Here is a 13,930-nt window from a genome sequence, read left to right as displayed (position 1 = left end):
GTCTGTCTTCACCTCTGTGGCCACCTCTCTGGTCCCTGCCACCACCGCCTGCCCCCAGGTGAACTGGGACGTCGGTCATAGCGATGCCAGAACGACAGGTTCCAGCAGGGACTGTGTCCCCCCCAAATGCATGGAGACCCCTAGGACCACCTTCTGCACCAGGGACCAGCTGAGGCCACATCCTCCGCGCGGCCCTCCCGGCCGGAGCCCAGGCGGCCACACGGCCCTGCCCGGCGAGCTGGTGGGGGCTGCCCCCTCGCAGGGGTCCGGAGGGAGCTGTGGTCAGCACTCCGGCCCCTCCAGGCCGGGGCATTCTCCTGTCCGCGCAGCCTCCCTTCCGGGGCCTCTGGGGAACCAGGGCCGAGCCCTTTCCCCTCCTGTGCCGGGCGCCCTCCCACCAGACACCTTCCCTCTGCCCCTGCCCCGGCCTCCATCTGCCCGGCGCCCACCCGGCGCCCTCCCTGGAGCGGGCCCTGTTGCATCGGGGGAGCCTTGATGGTGGGGGGAGACGGGGGACGAATGCACGCTGACCGTGCCTCCCCCTCAGTGGCTGCTCCGTCCTCTCTGGCTGTCCACCCGCCACACACCCTGGGGCAGAGCCTCGTACCAGGTGACCGGTGGTGGCCCAGGGCTCCTTCCCTCCCCAGGACCCCTCGCAGCCCTGGGGAGCCGGCCGGGGACCCTCGGGGAGGATGGGCCCAGCCCCTCTCCGTGGGAGCGTTTGCCATGCAGCATCCGTGACAACTGCTCACGTTTCTAGAAAGTTCTGTGGGATGCCCCTCGAGGCTTCACAGGCTCTTTGGTTCCTTAGGCGAACGAAACCAACTTTTAAATGCAATCATAAGTTTCCATTTCTTCCCGATCTGGATTCATTTGGCTGAGCCCAAGCTCACGACTTCCAAGCATTCAACTTCCTTGGAAAAAAACAGTCACGAGGAGAGCATGGGCCCGCGTGCCCTGCTCTGACTCACTCGGGCTCCGGGGGCGCTCCCGGCGGTGGGAAAGGCCGCCTGGGGGTCCCGCCTGGGCCTGGTGCCCTGTGGGGGGCCCATTGCCAGGAAGCGGGTTGGACAGGGCCCCTGGGGCCGAGGGGGGCCCCGGGGCTGAGTGGCCCGTTCGCTGCCTCTTGGCCACAGCCACTCGGCTATCGTAACGGACAGTCCACCCGGCCAGACATGTTCCCCGTTGTCCACCCACATCCCCTCCGAAGGGACTAGAACTTCCCTCCGGGGCTGAAGCCGCAAGCTGAGGACGCCGAGCACGGAGTAGCTGTTTTGATGTGGAGAGTCTCAGCCCAGAGAACGGGAGTGTTTATATTTTGGCGTTTGCGTGAAGAGCCCAGTAGTCTTCTGGGGACACTGTGGGTTGTCCCATCGACTCTGGGGACCAGACAGTATTTTCTCGGCCCCTCTCCGGACGGCTCCAGGGACTTCAGCACAGGGACAAAGGGACGAGATCAGCTGCCCGAGTTTCAGGGAGGGAGAAGGTCAAGGGGCAGGGGACTCATGGCTCCGCCGTGGAGACGAGGTCCTTCCGTGCGTCTCGGGGACGCAGCGTGACGCCCCCGCTCTCAGGCCTCGGGAGTGAAGCCCACACGCACAGGCCCCGCTGCACCTGCCGCAGGCCACGCCCTCCGTAGTCTCGTTCGACTCATAATTCTTTTCTTTTTCTATTATGTTTTTATTGATTTCAGAGAGGAAGGGAGAGGGGGAGAGAGAGAGCCGTCAGTGATGAGAGAGAGTCATCGATCGGCTGCCCCCTGCGCGCCCCCCACCGGGATGGAGCCTGTAACCCGGGCACGTGCCCTGACCCGGAATCGAACCAGAGACCTGCTGGTTCATGGTTGACGCTCAACCACTGAGCCGCGCCGGCCAAGCTCAGTCCTTTCCATCGAGCCGCATTCTGCTTGTTCCTGAAACTGCATCAATGTGAGCAGAACGTTTGCTGTCAGACTTCTGGTTCCTGTGTCCTTACCCTTTGCCAACAGACGCAAGCGAGGTCCCCGCGGCAAAAGTCGGCAAGGCCCCCGTGTTGAGAGCGGTCACTGTCACGCACGCTCGGACTCCCGCGGAGCTCTAAGGAAAACACGCCTGTGCTTCCACCATCGGCCTCTGCGCTCTCACCCGCGAGCGAGACCCGCGTGGGACCCGCGTGTTCACTGCTTTCCTCCTGCAGGGCGGCGCTGGCGAGCCCAGGGCTGGTCCGCAGACACCGAAGCCCCCGTTCTGCATCTGCTAGCAAACCAAAGAGTGCACCCGAGAAGTTTCATTCTCAGGGAAAATTCTGTTTTATTTTGCTTGTTTCTCCCTGATTTACTTTTCATGATTCTAATATAAATCGAGGTATTGAGCCGACATCGCTGATTTCTGGAGTGCGGACCCTCGGCGGCACTGAGTGAGCGTCCCGCAGGCGGTTGCAATAGACCATGGGGGTGACCGAGGAAGGGGGTCGCCCGGCTTCGCCCAGCCTGGCGCAGGCTTCCGGCTCGCCCTCCGGAAACGCCTGGAACAGTAGCCAACTCGAACCCACATTGAAACGGATCAGCTGCCCTTTAGGTGATTGGTGGTGGCAAACGGGGGAACCCATAAATGAGGGTGGAGAGGGGGTGCTTCGTGCTGTTTTAAAGAGAAACCTGCTTGAATTGGCTGCGCTCTGGGACCAGACCGCGCAGCTCCGGAGCCGGGACCCAGCGTCCTCGGGGTGAAGCGCCAGCGGTGACGCCCGGGGGAAGCCTGAGCTTTGTACACACGCGGGAGACCGCGGGCCGTGTCCGCGAGCACCGGAGAGAGCTGGGCTCCTCCTCCTCGGCCGCCGCTGCGCCTCGGTTTCCTGTGAGTCGCCGGGGAGGCTTGGAAAGGGGTGACTCAGGGCCGAGGGGCCCTGACCTTTGTCCCTCGCCCCCGCCTCGGGGACAACGGCTCCTGGCTTGGCTCTGAGCACCCCTCCCTGCAGCAGCTGCGTCTCCGCTGAGCGGGCCCGCCTCAGTTACCCCCGGGCTCATCCGGGGGTTTAATAAACTCAAGGCCAGGCCCCCCCAGCGTTTCCACAGCCACTGGAGTGGAGTCGGGGGACCTGGTGTGGACTCAGGACTCAGCACCATCCAGGGGGACGGAGGCCATGTGGCGAGCGATAGCAGGGCCCCCTCTCTTCCCATCAAGGAGGTACCAGGGGAGGCGGGGTGGCTGCTGGAACCCCACCTCCGCCCGGCGTAATGATGCGGCAACACCGCCACCTTCCATAAAATAATACCCCAAATCTTCCGATTTCTCCCCAAAATCGCCCACCATGCGGAGGACCAGGAAGATGGCGACAGAGCCGGGCGTCACCTGGCGAAGATTCCAGCGCCGCCAGCAGTAAATGTTTTAAGGGCAATCCCGAACACGCCAAGGACACACGCAAGGACACACGCAAGGACACACGCCAAGAAGCAGAGAGTCTCAGGAAAGAACCAGAGGACAGAGGGGCGGCCCCAGGGGACGCGTGGGGGGCAGCGCTGTGTCCTCGGCGAGCCCCTCGCCCGGCGCTCAGCCCTCCGCGGGCATCGCCCGCGTCCAGGCGCTCGGGGCGGTTTCCGTGTCTGGGCTCCGGCCTGTGGTTTTCTCCGGGTGCCTTTGGTCTGGGGATTAGAGTGACGCTGGTCGCGCAGGACGAGCGGGTGATGAGCCTCGTGTTCCCTTTTTTAATGATTTGTGACGGGCTCCTGTTCAGTTCTTAACTGTTCCTTAGAATGTACCGGTCAGGCCGGCCCGTCCTGGGGAGGATTTCGGGTGAATGATTCAGTCTCTTTATTTGCTGTGGGTCTTCTGAGACTTCATATCAACTCTTGATTTCGTTTCAGTAGTTTGTGTCTTTCTAGGAATTTGCCTTCTAGGAATGTCCTTCAGGTCAAAGGATCCCCGTGTAGTGCATAGTGTCCCCCAAAGTGTATACGCACACTGAATGATTATAAGGGCCGTGTTTATTAAAATACATTTTATCTTCAAAGTTGTACTGTCAGCTGTTGATATGTGTTTACACTTTTTAAAATTCTGTTGTGGTCTGAGCCCGGTTTCGATTTTAGTGTTTCGAGACTTCGCCCTGTTTCCTGGGTCAGCCCAGCTGGGCCGTAGGTGCTGTTTTGTAGACGTCCTTTGTTAGGTCAAGAAAGTCCCCTCTGCTCTTGCTTTTCTGAGTTATTTTGTGTGTGTTTTCTAATCGTGGATGGTGCTGAATTTTTTTAAACGTTTCCTCTGCCTCTGTTAAAATCGTTTGCTCCGCATCGACCGCGGCGAGAAGACAACAGACGTGGCAGAGTCCGCACCCCTGTGGGAGACGCGTAACCACGGCGAGCGGCTGTTGCCTCCCGGGAGATCCTGTAGCGGTATTTTGCTTTTAACTTGTGTGCACATTTTAACTATTTAAAAAGAGTTTTAAAGGAGAGCGTAAAATAACAGGCATGCTGTGTTTTTGTAGAGAAAAGCCTGTTATGAATATTAATGATCTCTAAATATATCCATAAATTCAGGGCAATGCAGTAAAACCCCAGCGGGGGTTCTGCAGGCTCGCGTGGCAGAGCGAACCGGGGCGCGGAGGGGAGGCCCCCGGCTCGCCCAGCAGATGCCCACCTGCGTCACATACGAACGGACAGCGAGGGGTCGGAACTGAACTGAACAGGAGGCGGGTCGGGAACAAATAAATATGCAGGAGTGGACCTTAGGGTAACTGTCGCTGCAGATCAGCGGGGAAAACGATTGCTCACAGCAAACACTTTCGGGACATTTGTCAGAAAAATAAATAAAGCTGGGTCTTTGGGCCATTTTCAATATTAAATAGGTTCCAGATGGATAAAATGTTTAAAAGCAAATGATAAAATCACGAAAGACCGAGGAATCACTCTGAGTGAAATCATTATTCAGTTGTGTGATTTCAAAACCAGAAAATTATAAAGAAAAAAGAAATGGGTTCAAATATATAAAATTGTTATTTAGCAAAAAAAGGCCTGTTCGAAGGAAACCCCCCCGGAGCAGTTTTCATCCTGAATGACGTCAATTAAGGAAAATCTTTGCGACATAAAATAGAAAACAATTCATCTCCTTAACATACTGTCGATTTAATGAGCGTTTGAACTATTAGCGAGAGATGCAGTGGTTTCTGTTAAATATTTGCCCCGAGTTTCTGGAGAATTAACACTTTAAATTTAGGTATTGCTACAAATCTTTTCCTCCGTGATTCCTTCTTTTGTTCCCATGAATAAAGTCCTTTCCTATTTTGAAATTACCGTTTGCTTGCGAATCTCATTGTCTCGGGGAATCACTTTTACATGGCGCCCTGTCCCGCTCGGGGCCTGCTGCGCTGTTTGAGAGGCAGAAGTCGCCCCCGGGCCGCGCGCCCGGCCCTTCCGGCCCAAACTGATAAGGCAGCCGACTCGGTCCTGTGGCTTGGATGAGTCGCCGCGCGCTGGCCTGTGTCCACCTGCACTCCCAGCCACATCTGCTTTTGTCCACCGGACGTCTCGTGGGTCATGGAGAACGCGGAGGTCAGGGGAGGACCGTGCTTGGCCCGGGTCACGCAGCTGGCGTAGGGCGGAGCAGGCGGGTAGGGGCCCGAGTCCACCCCGACCCCAGCGAAATGTTCTCTCTCCAAGCCCGGCCTCCTCTCAGCCGGGCTGCCCCGCCCAGCACCCACCTCTGTCCCTGAGGAGAAGGGGCGCGTCCTGCGGGCAGGGCCCCCCTCACCGCGTCTGTGGGACAGAGGAGGGTGACTTTGTTCTGATTCCTGGGCTCTGTTGTGTGGAGCCGTGTCCCACGGGAGGAGGCCCACCTGGCTGGAGAATCGGGCTCGGGAGTCCACCTACCTGGGCGCTGGGCTCCAGCTGCCTGAGTTCAGGTCCCAGCTCTGCCGCGTCCAACGGGGGTGACCCCTCTGCGCCTCAGTTCTCCACCCTGAAAGTGAAAAGAGCAGGAACGCCTGACTCCCGGGGTTTTGCGGCGATTAAATTGCATTAACCTGTGCACAGTGCTTAGCACGGAGCTTGTAGTAAGTGTTAGATGTCAGCTTTAGTTTTTCTAATTTTATTCAGCTGAAGCTTTGGCACCTGGTCGAATTTATATTGTTTGTTTTAGAAGACGCGTCTCTTTCTGTTTAGTATTGAAATTGGCATTTCAGATGCTTGTCGGCATCTCTTAACAAAACACCCCACTGACAGTGACACTGGCGCTCAGCCCTGGCGGCCCGTCCCGGGGGCTCCGCCGTGCGCCGCGGGCGCAGGTGGCTCGCCAGCCGGAGGGGAGCAGCCGCGATGACACACGTCTTGTTGACAACGCGCTTGGGGAGATGAGCACTTTGCTCATGGAGAAAATATTTTTTTATCTCACTGAGTAAAGAAAAACAACAGACTTCAGAGACAGAAGCTTCCTATTGTCGAATTTTTGCCCGATGAGAAACCAGCTGGCTTGACTAGCTGTTGATTAAACATCTCTGGCCCCTAAAAACCCCGTTTTCAAGTAGCCTCGCGGCAGAGTTCACCCCTGGTCAGGGCCGCTTCACCAAAGCAGCGAACCCCGCCCGGCGTCAGGGTGCTGGACGCCGCAGTGCCCTCCGGCCCCTCGGGGACCTGCTTCCGACTCGAGGACCCACTGCTCTGGCAGCTGCCACCTCCTGCTGCTCCTGTTTCCCTGAAACCCAGCAGTCGGGGCAGGGCCGAGGTGGGGCAGGTCCAGTTTCCCTCCTCCGCCCAGCTGTGCGCGGTCCGGATGGGCCCAGCTGTGCGAGCGGGCTCTGCCTCAGCTTAGCTACTGGAGAGCGAGGCGGCCACAGCGGGTCAGGGCGTGCACACCGGCCGACGTCACCCGCACGCTCCCCGGAACCGCGTCCTGTCCTCAGAGGGCCCAGCACGTATCCCCTGGCCTTTCGCGTGGCCCCCCGAAACTCCCCCCGCGAGGCACCTGCACCTGGAGAGCTCTGCGCCTGTCCCTTTGCCCCGGCTGTGCTGTTAGCCCCCCGCAAGGGTCTTTCTCGTGGATCCAAACCGGGCACCGACATAAAACCCAGTCGTTGTGTTTCCCAGTAGGATGCGCGGCCACATCTACCGGCCTGGGCAGGACGGAAGGGCTCCCTACAGTCGTGCAAACTTTTGGAGCTGGTGGAGGCCATCTGTTTGCGTGTCCTGGGCCTTCACACAAGCATCTGCACACCACGCACGCAGGCACACGCTCGCACACACATCGCACACGTTTCCAGCGCAGCTGAAGGGCAAGGGTCAGTACGAGCTCAGGGCCCCAAGGGCTGGTCCCATGACAGACTCTGGGACCCGGCTCGTCCTGGACTCGCAGCCAGGCCCCCAGGAGGAACATGCGTGCTGGCCTAGCGTGTGTGGGCCACCCGGTCGTCTCGGCATCTGAGGCCGTGGGCCTGGATTCGGAGAAATGAGGATCCACCGGAATCTGTGGCAACACTCCCGCGGCCCCGCCAGATGTCGGGCACCGGCCTCCAGCTTCTGTGGGTGTTGGCTGCTGAGAACTCACAGCTGCCCTTTTCCAGAGACGTGTCCCTGGGACCACGACGGCCTCTGGCCCGGAGGGTCACACCCACACTGCAGGCAGGCAGAGGCGGATCCCCGGTAGGACAAAGGCCAGCCCCTCGCCCACAGAGGGACCAGCCCTGGTGCGGTTCATGATTCAGGTTCTCGAGCTCCTGTGGGATCAGCAGAAGCCAGGCCCCAGCCGCGACCACATCCTTGCCACCGCCCCCCCCGCCCGCTGCTGGCCGGGCTCCCTGATAAGCCACTTTCACACGGCGCCCGCTCGGGCTCCGCGAGAAATCCCTCGCCTTTCCACGGGTCGCTGTGCCCATCGCGCATCTTCCATGTAGACGGTCAGCCCCCCGGATTGGCGGGACACCAACAGTATCCCCCCGTCCCTTCAAGGAAAACATTCGCCGCCTTTGTGCCAATGACAATTCACACTTTCAAGCACATGCTGGCATTTTACACGGTGCCCATGAACTCAAGGGCGCCCTGGAGCCCTGGGGCGTCGACTGGCACGACTCCGTGTAGAACTTACTCTCACCTCATTCATTTTTCAGCAGTAAACTGCGAAATACCTGAGTCTGAGCAACCAGAATTCGCCTGTCGGATTTTCTTCCAAGTAAATACGGTGTTTGTTCTGTGAAAGAGAAGAGAGATTCGTCCCTCTCACAGCTCACACGGTCACGCGTGCTCCTCGGAGCCCTGCCTTGGCACCTGGTGTGCCCAGGGGCTGCAGGTGTGACTCTCACTTTGCCACTCAGAGTAGTCAAAGGACGGCGCTCGGGTCAGGGTGGAGAGGACCGGTCTCCCGTAGGCTGTGGCGATGGGGCAGCGAGGTCCCCTGTGGAGTTTGGCAGCTCTGCCCGGATTCCTGCCCAGGCGCTGGCACCATGGTTTTCGCACATCAGGGAAAATGTCAACACAGTGGAAATGGCAAGAGGTGTGGTGGTGGGTTTTTTTAAATAAGCTTTTTACTTTAGGACCCGTTTAGATTTACAGAAACATTATCAGTACCGAGGGTTCTTGCGAGCCCCCCGCCCGCTCCCCTCCTCGTGAACATCTCCCATCAGTGCGGTGTGTCCGTGACCGAGGAGCCAACACGGCGCGGTCGTCAGACAGCCCACCCTCGGCACGGCGTCCCCGGTGCTACCTGACGTCTTTCTCTGCCCCAGGAGCCCGTTCAGTCGCCCTGTGCAATGCCTCAGGCCTGCCCCAGGCCTCACTTGGGTACCACCCGTGGGGTGCCACAGGCACCGCCTTGGTCCTCACAGGGGCACGGCCCAGATGGCGGAGCAGCTCCCCGAGTCTGCTCAGGCTCCTGCAACAAACTCCCACAGAATGGCTGGCGTATCGCTTATTTCAGAATTGGCTTATCCAGTTCCGGAGGCTGGGAAGCCAAGGGGTCGGTGCTGGTAGGAGCAGAGCTTCCTGGCTCACGGACGGTCATCTTCCGGCTCTGCCTCCACACGAAGCACAGGGTGCGGGACCTGTTTGGTTCTGTTATAAGGACATCGGTCCTGTTCATGAGGGCCCTGCCCTCGTGGCCTCATGGTCACCCCCCCAAAGACCCCACCTCCGAACACCATCACCTTGGGGACTGGGATTCAACGTAGGAATTGTGGGAGGGACACGATCAGCCCGTGTGGGTAGCTAACTGCCCCGCTGGGTAAGTCTCTGAGCAGCGAGAGATGGACGCGTAAATTCACGCCTCTGTCCATCCCGCCCTCAACACCGACACCGACCAGCTGCGTCTCGTGGCTGCTGCGGAGGTTCACGCGGAGCACCTGGCCTCCGGCAGCGCATTAGCTCAGCACGCACCCGGTGCCCCGCCTCTGCTCTGCCGAGACGCTGTCCCCGCCCTTGGCACTGTCCTTGGCATCCCTTCCCAGCGCTCTGGACGCCTGGGCGTCGTGCCGGGTCACACAGGCCACCCAGAAGCCTCCCAGAACTGACTGCTTTCATGGGCCCCCTGGCGAGAGCCCTGCACTCGCTTTAATCTGTTAACTTCATCTGCGAGCTGAGTCCCACTGACCACGCGGCGCACGGAGCCGGCCTCGCCGGGCTTTCATCTCAGATTCCGCAGGCGGCTCCGTGCCAGCCGCGCCCGCCCGGGAGTCATCGGTGGGAGGGCGGCGGTCGTGACAAAGTAGAACCAGACGTCCAGGGAGTTTCCATCTGGGGAACCTCTCGGAGCCCTGACTTTCTGACTGTTTTTCATAGGGAAATGCAACTTTTCAAATAAAATGTTATAAAGAAAATATATAAAACAGTCCAGGAGAAGTAATTCTGACTATGAGGCAGAGGGGCCTGGAGACCCGATCAGTCCCCAGCCCTTCTCCCCAGAGAACCCCAGAGGTACCAGCACTGAATTTCGAGCCCCTGGGCCACCTCTCTGAGGTCGATGGTTCCACAAAGGCCACTGGAGCAGGACTGTCATGGGGGCAGCACCCCTGGGTGCAGCCTGGGACACCACAGAAAGGCAGAGCGCCTCCGGTCAGGCCGCCACCCACAGAAGTCCTCCCGGGCGCAGACCCTGCCGGTGGCACCGCCTCCCCCCAGATGCATGACGCCCTGAGGCTTGAAGTCACGGGTCCTGCAGAAGTGAACCCGCTGGGGGAGTCAAGGTGCGAATGAGCGAGGGGATCAGCGGACAAAGCGAGTGAAAGGGGGGAAGGAATTAAAAAAAAGAAACAGAGCTGGTCCGGGATCACCCTTTTGCCCCAGACGACCTTGATGTCCACCCCAAATTCTTCTTGCTCCTTGATGCCATTCGGGCTTCGGAATCCTGACCTTCCCCCCACAGTGAGGAGAGTGGGGGGGGACAAGCAGAGACTAACAGTCACTCGGGACCAACACCCCATCGGGCTCCGTCTCCACCAGGTTCACCGCTGCCGTCCTGGCTCAGAGCCGACTTCCATCTGCAGAACTGACACAGGAAGAGAACTTGCCTCATGAGGCCGTGGTTCCCAAGGCATGTGCCAAGGCACCCCAGGATGTCTCTGCGCCCCAGGATGTCACTGCGCCCCAGGATGTCACTGCGCCCCAGGATGTCACTGCACCCCAGGATGTCTCTGAGCCCCAGGATGTCACTGCACCCCAGGATGTCACTGCGCCCCAGGATGTCACTGCGCCCCAGGATGTCTCTGCGCCCCAGGATGTCTCTGAGCCCCAGGATGTCACTGCACCCCAGGATGTCTCTGCGCCCCAGGATGTCTCTGAGCCCCAGGATGTCACTGCGCCCCAGGATGTCACTGCGCCCCAGGATGTCTCTGCGCCCCAGGATGTCTCTGCGCCCCAGGATGTCACTGCGCCCCAGGATGTCTCTGCGCCCCAGGATGTCTCTGCGCCCCAGGATGTCACTGCGCCCCAGGATGTCTCTGCGCCCCAGGATGTCACTGCGCCCCAGGATGTCTCTGCGCCCCAGGATGTCACTGCGCCCCAGGATGTCTCTGCGCCCCAGGATGTCACTGCGCACTCACAGAGGCACCGGGGGCACTTCAAAGTCTCACGGAGCCCTGGGGACGTCTCTCGATGAGCCCTCGATGGGCGGTCTTCACAGGTCTCCGTCCCAGCTCCTGGCTGGCGTAGAGCTGACGACAGAAGAGCTGTTTTATTTGCATATGTTTTTATTGATTTGAGAGAGAGGAAGGGAGAGGAAGAGAGAGAGAGAAACATCAATGAGAAGCAATGTCCATCGGCTGCCCCCTGCAGGTGCCCGACCAGGGACCGAGCCCACAACCTGGGCCTGTGCCCTGACGGGGAATCGAGCTGGTGGCCTCTTGGTGCCTGAGACAATGCTCAGCCCCTGAGCCACACTGGCCGCGCTGGTATTTTTGTTCTAGGGCCCCCGGGAAACTTCTGTGAGCTGAGGAAGGTTGGGGGTCCACGCCACAGGGCGACTGTGGGAATTTAATGACCAGCCACAGAACACGCCCGCTACTGGCTCTGTGACCCCGGCGTCAGTCGTGGTCCTGAATCACCCCCGTTGGTGGGACCGGCTCCATCACGGGGTCCTACTGCTCACAGAAGCCGTCACTTAAATTACGACCAAGCTAAGATGTAAGCAATAAACTTAGGAAAATTTTCAAGTTCCCTTATTTTTCTCAGTTACAAATTGAATGACAGAATGGTCTGGGGAAAATGCCCACGCGGGAACCAGCAGCAGAAAAACCCCTCGGGCGTCTTCTGGGAAGTGAAGCCGCAGCATCCCCCGGGCGTCACCGGGCACGGGCCACGGGCGTCGCTGATCCCCGAGCCGCTGCCCTGGGAATCCAGCCCCAAAATAGCCTCGACTGATGGGAAAACCTCGGGAAACGGACCGTCTCACACGGTAATTTGAGCAACACGCTGGTTATTGACCCAAATGCCACACACTCCGCTCCTAAAACTCTGACTGTCCCGGGAACTGCTATCTTTCCTTGGCGAGTGGACGTCTTGTTTGTTTGTCGCCAAGGTGGCCAGCGCTACGCTCGCTGCTGTTTTTAAGCCGGACGCCTGGCCTTGGTCGGTGATTAATAACCTGCAGCCGTTGTGTTTCAGCAGAGGCGCCGCGTCATTTTTACCAGGAGATGCCCCAGAATCACTGCGGCCAGAAATTGGCTCTTGGTTCGAAGGCACAAACACCACCCAGGACGTGCTGCCCTTTCACTCCCAGAAAATGTCGAACCAACGGCATTCTTGAGTCTCCTGCTTAAAAAGGGAAAAACTGACCCTGCCGGGTTATCCTGGAGTCCTGGCGGCGGTGGAGCCCCGAGGAGCCCGGCGGGTGGGCGGAGCTGCCGCTCGGGGTGCTGGCCGCCGAGCCTCTTGTGTTAACTGTGCAGAGGCCAGTTCCTTCCACAGGCAGATTGTACCAGGAGCACCCGACGGAGGGAGATAAAAACCTTGGATTCAGCCCGGCCAGTGTGGCTCAGTGGTTGAGCGTCATCCCAGGAACCAAGAGGTCGCCGGTTGGACTCCCGGTCAGAGCACATGCCTGGGCTGCGGGCTCGATCCCCAGTAGGAGGCGGGCAGGAGGCAGCCCATCAACGCTTCTCTCTCATCGACGCTTCTCTCTCATCGACGCTTCTCTCTCATCGACGCTTCTCTCTCATCGACGCTTCTCTCTCATCGACGTTTCTCTCTCTCTCTCTCTCCCTCTCCTTTCCTCTCTCTAAAATCAATTTTTTAAATATATATAAAAAAAGTTTAAAAACAAAAAAGCCCCTTGCATTCAGTTTGAATCTAAATTGGCCTTATGAGGTTGGTGTATGTTTCTAAATGCCCAGCATTTCCAAACAGCAGGTTCTTGTGTGATAAACTATAACTGAGAAGAGCGTGCCCACCCCGGAGACCCAGAATCCCCTCCATCCAAAACCCTCTGCCCCAGCCTGGTGAACGGAGAGAGGGAGCCCAGGGATCTCTCGATCCAGAGACGAGCCCACACAGTCACAGGGTCACACCGAGGGTCCAGGCGTCCTCTCATTCTGACACCGAGGGTCCAGGCGTCCTGTCGTCCTGACACCGAGGGTCCAGGCGTCCTCTCATCCTGAACTCTAGCCCTAGGACCTGTTCTGAAATGGTTGTCTCTAAAGAAAAACACCAAAAAGCCGGACGTCATCCAGTCATCCGGGGAGCTCGAGTTCCTTCGCCCTGTGACTCGCGCCATCACCGTGGAGGGATTTTGAGGGTGGGTGTTGCGTCCCCTTTCTCGTCGCCGTGTGTCCAGTGTGAGCAGCATCCGGTCCGTAGAGAATGTTCTGTAAACAGCCGTGAGAGCCACAGGTCAAGGTGATAAAGCAGGTTTCGGGGTCGTCCGTTCAGTCCCGCGTAGGCCACTCCATTTAACACTCACAACCCTCTACAGGGAGTGAGCAGCATCTGCAGTTTGCAGGTGAAGAAGCTGAGGTTCAAGAGGGCAGGGCGGCCACCCTGGGCGACCCAGCCAGCCAGCCCCGAGCACGGCCACGGAGCCTGCGCGTGCTGGACGCTCGAGAAAGCCCTGCGGAAATGAACTGAACCACCCGCGGGCCACACCTCCGGGTCCCACGCCGTCTCCCAGGCGCCGGGCTCTGGAGCTCGTGGAAAGCCGTGGCCAGAGGCTGAACACAGGCGCAGGCGTATGGCGAGGAGGCCGGCGGAGGAGCAGCCTCTCCTCGCGTGACTGGGAATCGGGAGGCACGTCTCCCCAACCACGTTTGGTGGCCTGTTTCTCTTTTGGAAAATGGCAGGATCTGGCTAGAGTGCGAGGGGCTCCCAGGGCCACCCCAGCCCTAAGGAGGCTGGCACACGCCAGGATGTACATACACTTAGGGTCTGAGGAGTGACGCACGGCGGGGTCTCCGGCGAAGTCTCCAAATCCCACAGGAACTGCGCTTGCCACGTGGGAACGGCGACCATCTCACCTGCCCCTTCTCCCCCGCAGTCCACGCCGGGCCCACGCCCAAG

Source organism: Miniopterus natalensis, chromosome 8 (genome assembly GCF_054644295.1).
Source record: "Miniopterus natalensis isolate mMinNat1 chromosome 8, mMinNat1.hap1, whole genome shotgun sequence".
NCBI classification, from domain to species: Eukaryota; Metazoa; Chordata; class Mammalia; order Chiroptera; family Miniopteridae; genus Miniopterus; species Miniopterus natalensis.
The sequence above is the reverse complement of the archived record's forward strand: the minus strand, read 5'-3'. Positions refer to the sequence as shown.